This window comes from Amblyomma maculatum, chromosome 11 (genome assembly GCF_055883805.1).
Source record: "Amblyomma maculatum isolate TAMU_Amacu chromosome 11, ASM5588380v1, whole genome shotgun sequence".
Taxonomy (NCBI): domain Eukaryota; kingdom Metazoa; phylum Arthropoda; class Arachnida; order Ixodida; family Ixodidae; genus Amblyomma; species Amblyomma maculatum.
Genome location: NC_139354.1, coordinates 38,394,425 through 38,406,436, shown reverse-complemented (window position 1 = coordinate 38,406,436; position 12,012 = coordinate 38,394,425). Strand labels below are relative to the sequence as shown.

General features: G+C 47.6%; 1 protein-coding gene across 3 annotated transcripts in view; it reads right to left on the bottom strand.

The window, feature by feature from the left end:
• The window catches only part of MESR3 (misexpression suppressor of ras 3), a 208,136-nt gene extending 196,652 nt beyond the window's left edge, over window positions 1–11,484 (bottom strand). For all 3 annotated transcript variants that reach the window (XM_084584478.1, XM_084584480.1, XM_084584476.1), the window contains exon 1: window positions 11,295–11,484. The gene's annotated coding sequence lies outside the window, so the exon portion shown is untranslated. The remainder of the gene's footprint in view (window positions 1–11,294) is intronic.
• Window positions 11,485–12,012: the final 528 nt, after the last annotated feature.

Below are 12,012 nucleotides of genomic sequence, written 5' to 3'. Positions count from 1 at the left end.
TCTGGAGAACAAGTTTTGTTTAATAACTTTACTTAGTTTTTGCATTTGTGGAAACTAGAAAGTAATTTCAAAGTAATTGAATTACTCAGTCGCAGTAATTGTAATGTAATTTCATTACTTTTGGCGAGCAGTTGAGTACTGTAATTTAATTACTTTTCTGCGATTTTCAGCGAAGTAATTAGTAACGTAATTTAATTCCTTTTCAAAAGTAATTTTGCCATGTATGCTGGCAACGCTACGCACCCAACTGAATATGTACGGAACAAGAGGGACCGCGACCGCGCTATACCGGCGCTGAATCGGGGTCAGAAATCTATGATGTCCGCGCACTTTCTTCTCTAGGCGAAAGCGTGCTGGAAAGCGTTCTCCGTTCTGGTCGGCGACCGCGATGATGTGTGCACGCGCACTTCCCTCCCACCTCCCTGCCACACCCTTTGAGTGCCAAGACGAACCTCATAGCGAGGGTTATTCTGCACACTCGAAGAGGCGTCGGCTTCGTTCAGCCCGTCCTTTCCTTCCTTCCTGCTGCTGCTGCGACCGCGGAGCGTGACGCGCGCTTTTTTAGCGCCGCTTAGACGCTCGCACGCAAATGCCGGCGGAGAAGACGGTAGCTAGCCACTGTAACGGGGGTTGAGGCAGATCGGCAGCGTCGGAACTTTTATCCTGCTTCTGTGATCCTGTTGTGTGCGAACGGAGCCGCTGGGAGTGCCTGCGTGAGACCAGAAGGAGGCGCGGCTCGCTCTCTCGAGAAAAGAGCCTCTCCTACGGGAGTGCGCAATCTACGCCGTCTTCTCTGGGATGGACACTCTCTGGATTACACCGTTTTCTCTGGAGTGGATGTACTCTCGATTCGCGCCTGGGCTCGCACTGCAATCGGCGAACTCTCTTGGTAGAGTTAAGAAGGATGATCGGGTAGAGTTTCGGTTGAAGTGTCAGCCAAGTGAAAGCTAGAAGTATGTAGTGAAGGTATACGAAGTGAAATGAAAGATATCAATCAAGCTATATTTCGGAATGTGAATTGGAGAGAGAGAGAGAAGTGAACTATATTATACTACCAGCTCCAGGTCAGAGTCAATTTACTGTTTAAAAAATGACCGGAAGTAGAGGACAAGTCCTTACTCTTCTTCCAGCAGAACCAGTGAGGCAAGCAGGCCTCACACCGGCGTTCGCGAATTGACTTTGGAGGGAAATGTCATTGCGAACGTATTTCCAAAGGATAGAAAACGTACCTCTAGGGACGAGATGCTGGTGAAGAAATTCGCTGGTAACAAGAATAAATACTGCGGTTGGTGCACGCGGGACATGCCTTACCGAAGACCAGTGGCAGAGACACCTGACTCGGCACTGGAAATAACTTCACTGACGGCGATGTTTTAGTTTCGGTTGATAAACCTCGGCGCGTACTGTAAAACGCTAGGAGAGACCCTGTGACGTCACGTCCGAAATCGAAAGGCCTGTCCAGAACTACCCGTCTCCCCTGTGCAAAGGCTACCCGAAAAGTACGCACAAAATATGTGAAAGCAGCCCCATACAAAGGGCACCGATCTCCAACCTCCTACGTCAGGTACACCTGGCGCTGGGGACAATCGCACCCCCCCCCCTCCCCTCACTCACTCTGCAGATAGACATGCACAAAGCATGCTACTCGCCCCTTCCTGCAACTGGCGTGGGACGCGGGGCAAGAGAAGAACTGATCATGCTGGCTTTTCGCGAACAACTGCTCACAAACGCAGACGCCTTCTTCCAAGGTACATAACGTTCCATGACTCGCGCGGAATCTAACCCGTTGTTGTGCCTTCGACGCCCTTCGCTGAGTTCTATTCTCCCGTTGCTTCCTGCCAGGTGTAACGACATTCCAGGTGCCTCAACCGGTGGCCAATCCCGCGACCAATGTAGGCGCAAACAGCTACGCGTAGACACGTCCAAAACGGGCACATGATCATGCATGCAAGACATTCGAAATTGCACAAGTGAGGACAACAAGAAAACAGGCTCTTCTTTTTTTTTTTTTTTTAGCCCACTGCCCGGAAGACCGTAAATTCGGTTGAACGCAGCCGACGCAACACCGCGGAGTGGAATGACCACGTACGGGCGGACGTGTGACGGGCCCTGTAGACAAGTCCCCTGTCCTCCCGACCACGAGCAACAACACGTGCAGAGGCTGCTTTGATTGTAGATACCAGAATGTTGCCGCGGCCGGCAATATTTTTTTTTTCTTCTTTTATTTTATTTTTTTCTAAATAAACCACTACTGCCACCTGCACGGACTGCTACGCGAAAACCGACACAGCTACATGTGAGGAGACCGAATCAAATCCCACACGCCAGGGCGTGTGCAGTTTCTACCACCCGAGTGCAAACTGAAGAACGTCAGTGAAGGGAAATTAGTCCGAAACCACTCATTCCACACGGGCGCTTCTCTCTGCCTCATTGAACACCTCCTATAGCGATCCTTTCATCGTCGACAATCTTTCAACCCTCTTTAAACAAGTTATGCCTCTTGACGTAGCGATGTTTGGGAAATGAGAAAGATCCATTATCTTGCACGTCAATATCGCCTCATGCACCCCCCCCCCCCCCTCTACTTCATTAATTTTCCTATAAAAGAAGTAATTCGTTCAACGTAAAGAGCACCTTCAAGGGCGCGCCATCTACCAACACTAAATGCCCCATAACCGCTTCACGATAGGCGCGCGCGTCACGCTTTCAGTGGCGCTACGCTGCGCGAGTGACCCAGGAAGATTCGATCCGAAACCACCGCTTTCGCCCATCGCGTATAGAGGGCAGTATAAAAGCGCACAGCGGGACACGCTAGAATCCCGGCCGTGAGAAAGAAAATCAAGACCGGCTCTCCGCGCGGAAGAAAGAAGCCATCGGCGCGATAAAGACACAGAGCGCGGAAGAAACCGTGCGAACCGATACGATGGCGCTCCCCTAGAAGCTCGAGCAGCGATTTAATTTTTTTTTTTCGTTTTTCCTGCTTTTGGTTCACACGCGGTTGCGCGTGTGCGGTAGGAAGCGTGGCGTGAGATTTTAATGCCAACACCCACGAGTTCATTAGAGGCGCCTCAGGGAGAGACGGACACGCATCCCTAGCTGCCCCCTTTTGTCTTCCGGACGACCGCCCGCGAGGTGCTCAAGGTATTTGGGCGGCAGTTAACAAGGCGCGCGGAAGATGTTACGGTCGACAATACAACTCCGTGGCACCGACAGAAATGTTTACCCACTGGCTCTTTTGAATAAACCGCTGAAATCAGGGTTGAGGAGTCGATTTCTGAACACCTAAGCACCTTGGCGCTGAAGGTACACCGTGCGTATGATTTTGTACTCGGAGTAAAGGCGGCCATGACGGTGCCGGTCAGTGCACTTGGGAGTGGCACATTTGCACTTGGCATGTATGGTAGTCGAGCTGGCCGTAAATCCCTTGACACACTACACTATGTACAAAACTGTGCACAATGTGAGTTCCCCACAAAGTGAACTTCCTACAAAGTGAGTTCCCCACAAAGTGATATCTCACAGTGATCTCTTTGGGGTGAATTTTTGTATCTTTAGTGCAGCAAACGAGGTAGTTTTGCATGCCGTTTAGTGAAAATAATAATAATAACAACAATAATAATAATATATATAATATTTATTATATTAAATAGTTCGAGAAAAAGCGAAGCGGGTAGAAACGCGTCGTCGGCCGTTCTTGTGCGAGCATATATCGCCAACAACAGTATTTTTTTTTTCTTCTCGCAATTTCAAGCGTAACGACCACCTCCGAAACAAATCGTTTCCATGATTCTTCGAGTTTAGTAAGTCGCGCCATATCGAGCCTGCTATATCTTCATTCGTACCCCGCCGGGGTGGCGCAGTGGTTACGGCGCTCGACTACTGTTCCCAAGGACGCGGGATCGAATCCCGGCCTCGGCGGCCGCTTTTCGATGGAGGCGAAAAGCAAGGCGTCCGTGTGCTGTGCGATGTCAGTGCACGTTAAAGAACCCCAGGTGGACGAAATTTCCGGAGTCCTCCACTACGGCGTCTCTCATAGCCTGAGTCGCTTTGGGACGTTAAACCCCACAAACCAACCAACCAACCATATCTTCATTCGTTATAACACCTGTGCGAAAGTTTGTACATCCATGTAATATATACACATACGTTGGTGCCTTGCACTGTAGCAGTTAGGAATCGTCTTGTTCGTGGCCTTAACATTGTAATTCGAGAGAAAAATATTTCCTTCATGTGAAAACAAAATGGCTTGTCAAAGGGCTAAGACACGGCACCGTAACTGCTGCTACTGCGGCAGCGGCGAACCTAAAGTGGCGGTATGCTACGGCATCGAAGTGCCCACTGCTTCAATCTCCCCACTGACACCAACAACCTGACTTCATTAATTAAAAAGTTAATCAGCGAGTTTCATTAGGTTCTAGAATCGTGCAGTAAATTGCGTCCACCGGGGCTAAAAGTTTGCTCCTGCGTTTTTTGTTTGTTTGTTTTTTCCTGAATTCCCTATTTTTAGAAATTTTCGAAACTGTTCGCTGAAATACGCTATGTATCCTCATTAAAATTTCCTGTTGGGCGAGTTGGTAATTCATCTTGATGTAGGGTTTTTTTTTAGCACAAACAAAGACAAGGACAAGAAAGGCGCTTGTGTGTGCGTACCTCTCGCCTTTCTTGTCCTTGTGTGTTTGCGCTAAAAAAACACAAAAAAAAAACAACCTACATCCAGATATATTTATCCTGGTGGAGTAGAATGGAGTTGTCTCGAAGTACCGATTTGAACGGGCGCGCCACGATTTCTCAGTCATTTTCGGGCAGCAAACGTCATCACATGACATCTTTCCGTCTTCCCTGCTCTTATACGCTTCCTTCCTCCCTCTTCTTTCTCAGAGAGACGTTCTCTTGTTCGACACCACCTCGGGGTGAGTCATCCCCGCTCCCTGAAGTTCTTTTCCATTTGGGGGAATTCTCTCCTTTGAGACGCGTCCTGAGGAGGGAGAGGAGGATGCATTTTTGCAGATAGGCGGCATACCTGCTTAGCCCGGACTCCATTGTGCAGGCGGCATACAGAAAGAGAGAGAGGGAGGGGGGGGGGGGGGGGTAGTGGAACCACAATACATCCCGTGCCCCCGGCTAAAGGATAGGTACACATGCAAGCTAGAATGCGCCGAACAGGAGAAAAACGCGGCTCCCCTCCGGCGCGGTCGACGACGAGTGGTAAGAACGGCGACTGTCGAACATATGCCTCTCAGAGATATGCTTCGTTTTCGCGCAGAGATGAATCGACACTGGCACTTTGTCTCCAAAATATACACACATTTAAAATGCATCTAATGAAAGAAGCAGGGAACTAAAGCAGCTATCACTGTCGCGGACCTCTTCAGGACAGGGAAGACAATATTTATTATTATTATTATTATTATTATTATTATTACTATTATTATTTTGCTGGTCTGCAGAACGGGAAAGCATAGCTCAGAGGAATACATGGCTTCAGACCAGCCGTAAAAATTCGTCAGAAGCACGGCGGCAACCTATGTGTTTCAAGTCAGCTTTCCTGCATTGCATACCATCGCGGCGAGGCCGGTCTAAGGGGCAAAATTTGAGTTGGCTTTAGCCCTGGATACTACTTTCATTGCTTGCCATATGTCCTGCACGATCCTGACGAGCCACTCTTCGCGAAGGCAACGAAAGACAGACGAGTGCAGGGAATGGGCGCGTTCCCAGCGCAGTCCCAAAAGAGGCTCTGCGGCCATGGTGAAGGCATTTGCACAATGCCGAGTTTCCTTCCAGATACTTCGAGAGTTTTGCAAACGGTCTCTAATTATCGCGGCAGCCAATCACCGAGGGCGTTTAATGGAATGCACAGATTTCTCGAGCTGTGCGCTGTATATGCTACAGTCTTCATCAATATACACCCGTGCGAGTAGTTTAATGCGCGCCTGTGGGGGATACAGTGCATTAATGTGGCTGAATCAGACCATTCAGCCACATTAATTGGTCTCTTTTCATTCTACGGGTTATCAAGGGACAACCAATGGAAAAATTTATGAAAAAGGCTAAGACTCGCAATTTTACGTCGTGAGGTCAGACAGGGTACGTTTTGGTGCATTTAGAGCTGTTCGAACCCAACGCTGTCGCGTTGCCTTTTACAGCGCGTTATCACCAAGGTGCCCAACTGCCTGAAGCCTGACCTTGAAACCCTAGTTTTGAACGAAAACCGAAATGAAAGGCTACGTGTTAGCACACATCGAAGTTGGTGAACTTCGGTAAATTAGCTGCATTTGTGTGTTTGCGTGCGTGCGTGCGTGCGTGCGTGTGTGTGTGTGTGTGTGTGTGTGTGTGTGTGTGTGTGCGTGCGTGCGTGCGTGCGTGCGTGCGTGCAATTCGCACATGGACATCAGCTCTGGCCAGTAAGTATAGTATTCTATTCGTGGGCAGTAAGCAAAGTGTCCCCGGGTAAGACTGAAAAACGCTTGTCCTCTCTTTGGCACATGGACATCAGCTCTGGCCAGTAAGTATAGTATTCTATTCGTGGGCAGTAAGCAAAGTGTCCCCGGGTAAGACTGAAAAACGCTTGTCCTCTCTTTGGCAGTTCTTGTCTGAAATTGTGATTCATTTAATACATTTTCAAGGAGCGCCGCCGAAGTGAAAATAGATTTCGTTCCCTTTGATAACGTTCACAACAGTATTTGCGCGACACTTCCACGATGCATCATTCATGCAATCGCATAATTACACTCGTGGACAGCGAAAATGATTAGTCAAATCCCTCGAAAAAGTTGCAATCAAGAAGAGATAAGAAAGAAGAAAAGGCGGGAAAACGCAGTCACTGCAATGTGCTGCTGACCTACCACGCCTCCTCCACCAGCTCAATCGTTCACATTACGCTCAGGTATGCGAATGACATCGCAACTAAAGTAAGTCGTCATTTTTTGCTATCTTTAACCCTAAATGCACGACGTGACAAACCGGAAAGATAACACAACCAGTGAGGTGAAGGTACATCGATTGTTTCAAAGAAAGACAAAAAGAAAGAAGACACTACAGGAAAGCCAGAGAATGAAAAGTCGTCCGAACAGGTCTGAAAATCGCGCGCAGGGGAACGAGCAGCGGTTATTCAATCCGCGTCCAAGGGCCGGGTGTCACTGAGGACACGTTCGCACATTGCCAAAAGAGATACGCAGCAGCGACGGGGGTGATCTAGTTTCTGTCGACGCAGTGCGGTAGCACTTGTCCCGCTCCTTGGCCGGTCGCCACCTTGGCAGCGAGCCTTTGCATTTCGACCTCTCCCCCTTCTACTTCAGTTCTTCGTCCCGCTCTTACAAGCAGAGTCGCGCCCTGTCTTTGGGACGTGCCCGCGCATAGTTACTGGACGTTCGATATCGGCCGCACGCATCTCACCGCGATCGGTTCTTTTCCGCGTCGCTGCCCAAAGCGGTGCGAGCTTGAAATGGTTATGCGCGCAAACGCGGTGCGCAGCGTGCAGTGAAATGAGATTACCGCATTAACGCGAGCTTAAGCGGTTCGCCAGACTAAACGACCGCATAAATGAATGCACACTAAGGTGGCGAGCTGACCCGTATACCATTAGCGACCGCCTCGAGACAGACACGGATGACTAGCGCGTACACTTACGAGGTGATCAGAGCACAGAGAAACGCTCAAAATCCTCGTGCAGCTTGCGGACTATTGCGCTCGCGACAGCCGCCATAACTGTGGATGTGTTGAACCATAGAGGCCATGGTTGAACACGGGATTATAAATGAAAGCTTTTACTGCAAGACTATATTGAGTCCCTCCATGCCGGCCTGAGGCAACGAATGATTTGTGAAGAGAAAGCAGGGGACAGAACGAGGAGCTAAGACACTCGAGAAGATATATATGCACATACGTATTTTTCATCTCAACTCAGAAGACATGAAGTGCCATAACTGCACGAGGGACGAGTTGGAACATTTAACATAGCCGATGGCGATGTGCTGCGTGCTGTAAACGGAGCATCCCGCTTTCCAGACATACGCCAATGAGAATGCCACGCAAGGTGGACATTGTGTGGTCGTGATTATAAATCGGGGATAACCATTTGCTGTTTATAAGGGGGAGGTATCTTCCGCACGGTTGAGGGGAAGAAAGAGGTGCTGCTGCTATATCATTGAGAATCGACAGGCATATGGGAACGTTTCACTCTTCATTTGCTCTCCTTTTTGACAAGGCGCTGTCGGAACGAAAAAAAAAAAAAAAAAACTTGGAAGGAGCTTAAATCTGCGTGAATGCGGTACCCAGACAGCTGGACACTGCAGCTGATGGGGCGGGTGATAAAGGTGAAAAAATATTTGGCATGGCACGCAAAGCAGTCGATAGGGCGTTGACCGTCCCGAGACAGTCGGCGGCTAAAATATGCTCACGGCCGCGATAACACGCGTCCAGCATCGCAGTCGAACTGCGACAGACCACGCTCGCGCAGCTGACCGAGCGACCGTGGGAACGGACGGCGGTCGATAGTTTTTCCACACCCGAAATCTGCTTATTTGTTTATTTTTCCGACTGGATTCCAACTCTAACACATTTTAAGGGAACGTTAATCTGAACTTCACTATTAGCAACAAATGAAATCCGAACAAGACAAGTGAAACGTCAACATCGCGGTCACGCGCGCGGGACAACCCTGGCACCCGGCAAATCAGATCAGACATGGCAGTAATTGAATTACAGTAATGAAATTACTGTAATGTAAATACTTTTTTCGGTAATTTTTAATGTAATGAATTACTTTTTCGGCTTGGTAATTTAGTAATGTAGTGAATTACTTTTTGGTAATAATTTCGCAGCAAAGTAATTAATTCCTCTCGAAATTACTTTTACTAAAGTGCGCCATCACTTCTTCAATTGACAACAAAGTAGAGTGCGCGAAAGCAGGAACGACGTGCTGCAATCCGAAGCCAGCGTAACGGATTGGCAAAAGGTGACAGAATTGAGCAGAACTATAGTCAACTAGAATACTCTGGAGAACAAGTTGTTTTGTTTAATAACTTAGTTTTTGCATTTATGGAAACTAGAAAGTAATTTCAAAGTAATTGAATTACTCAGAAGTAATTGCAATGTAATTTCATTACTTTTGGCGAGCAGTAATGAGTAATGCAATTTAATTACTTTTCTGCGATTTTCAGCGAAGTAATTAGTAATGTAATTTAATTCCTTTTCAAAAGTAATTTTCCCATGTATGAATCAGATAATGCCCCAATGGTTCGGAATTTTGAGGCTGCTACTTTCTCGTTCTCTCATTTTCATTGCGCTCATTCTTGTTTATTTTTTTTTTTTCCTTCATTTTATCGTCTAACCCGTGCATTATACACGTTGTCGATCCGTTTCAAAAGGTACGGCCTCGAGCATGGTCATCACCGTCACCGTAATCTGTATCCTTCGACACACGTATGTCATTAGAGAAGAGAGATGCGCTCGTCCTTTCCCTTTGAGCCGAGAAAAACGCAATTAAAATAAAATTAGAATAACCTATACCCATCCAGTTCGAAAAATAAATAATTACGTACAATATCCAGTCCAAATGCGTTCAAAAGATATGCATCTAAAGATGCTAAAACAAAGGCGAAAAAAAAAAGTACGCATCTACAACCGAGAACTGCTCAATCTGCGGCGAAGCTACAGTGCACTGATGAAACGTGAAGGCGGGAAATTCGTGCTAATTCAATAAGGGACCGACTACTCCGCATGAGTGGGCGCCCCACATACTTTGTTTTCGTGTTTACAGCATAGTTTAGCTTTCCCTTGGGTGATTAAAACCTAAATCACATTCTGAACTCGTCATCTGGGAACAATCACAAAATTCCACCCTGCGTGCAAACTGATTTTTTTTTTTTTTTTTTTTTTCATGTTGCAGCTACCTACAAGTGGAATCGTGAATCACGTATTCCAAGGTTTGGCCCTCGAGACAGCCTGTACGTACAAGAACGGCATGAGGTATCAATAAACAAAAATCCCAATTGTGGCCAGTGAAAATTCCCTGCCTACGTGGTACTGCGTTACCACGCGATGATTTCGCCTGGCCAAATACTTTTTTTTTTTTCTTTGTAGAAAAAGAAAAAACTTGCAGTTGCTAGAATCCGATTCTTCATTGTATTTCAAGCAATGAGAAGGTTAAGCATGAAGGCAAATATCGCAAAAACATAAAATATCCGCATTAAATATAGTGGAACCAAAGCAAGCCGACCCTTGTCCCAACTAGTTTAGTATCGTGATTATAAACGACGCTAACCACGAGGATTAACATCACTGAGAGGTTGCAGAAAAGCGGTCGATGCCGCCCGGAAGCACAGTACACAACGAGCGGAGATATGCAGCGACAAGCCTGTTTTTCTATACACCAACAGCCCATCTGAAGCAAAATATCAGTTATTTAAGTAAAAATGAAAATGCAACAGACAAATTTAACACAATCTGAAGCATACATGCAGCTTCGGACGGGTGGAAGAAAATAGAATAATAATGACTCACAAGGGAAGCAAGTGCAGCACACTTGAAGTCAACTAATAAATGGCCTGTACTACGCTTCCAGTAATAGTCCTAGCCAGTAAACGTCTCAAACAAACGTTTATCCTTGCAACCAACTGCTCCCAACACATGGAGCGAACACCAAAATAAAACGTCTGTTTCCTCGAAATACGTCTACGTTTCAAAACTGCTGTCACCAGCAGTCGGCCTTGTTGTATCTCTAGGAGGAGTTTGGTTTGGTTTATGGGATTTAGCGTTCCAAAGCGACTAGGGCTATTAGGAATCGACGCTGCAGTGGTGGGCTCCGAAAATTTCGACCACATTGCTTTCTTTAATGTGCACTGACATCGTAAAGCACATGTGCGCCTTGCTTTTCGCCTCCATCAAAAAGCGGCCGCCGCGGGCGGGGATCCCGCATCCTTGGGCACACCAGTCCAGCGTCCTAGCCACTGCATCCCCACAAGTCTCCCAACAGTGACAAATAACCGAGAAACTGACAAAACAAAAGAACAAAAACAGACAGTCATCGCATCTGTGTCCTCGTCTATGAGCACTGTGGTTCCATAATGACTGACAGCAGTTAGCCTCACTCAAGTTCAAATAACCTCGGAAAGTAATACGCAACCGAAAAAACTGTGTTCCGAAGTCATTTGTGCATTTCGGCGTTCAAATCTTGCCGCTACTGCTCGGCCCAGTCCCGACCAGAGCCCGCCACTGCATTTAAAGCGCGCCTGCTGCAAATGCGAATGCCGCGCGAGGTTGACAGCATGGCGCGAATAAGACGAGATTGAGCTCACCTGTTGGAGCCGCAGAGTTCGTACAGAGACTTCGAAGTGTCCGATGAAGCCAAGCGTGCAAGTGAAATCCAAGAGGCGCAGGCACCACGAAGTTTCAACAATTTCAAACACACGTTAGGCAGCCTTGTAACACTTGTATCCCATCGCAGTCGACAGTCAAAACTCGTCTGACAGCGAAAGCAGCGGGCTCCGCCGACGCCGCCGGTAGAGAGCAGCAGACGACGCCACAATGCCCGTGACGTCACGACTCCCGTTTACGCGGGGATCCTTGACGTCACTGTTTTTTGAAAGGCGCTGCGCGGGGTATTCGAAAATTGAAACATCGCCACAAAGGAGCCTGCGTTCAAGGAAACTATGTAGCGATGCAGCCAATGCCAGTTTTCAAAGGTGTGCAGTTCTCATGAGCTGTGCTGCAAAAATATAGCGCGAGGGTGCTTTTACGAGTACATTTACAGGCTAACCAGTTAGCGCAACCGCTAAGCGTCACTACGCGGCTTTCCTGGAGTCATCAGGCAGCATGGGAACAGGAAGCTGCCATGCTGTACGGAACGCGTTCGCAGGGTCACGACAGCGCAGTTATAGGGCACCTACCTATGTTACAAAACACGATGATTTGCCTGCACTATAATGGTTAAGCTCTATTTGCTAAGAACCGCCATTGAGTACGCCTAACGGATGTACGTATTACAAGTGCAAACAGTTTTGTGCTTGACATCTC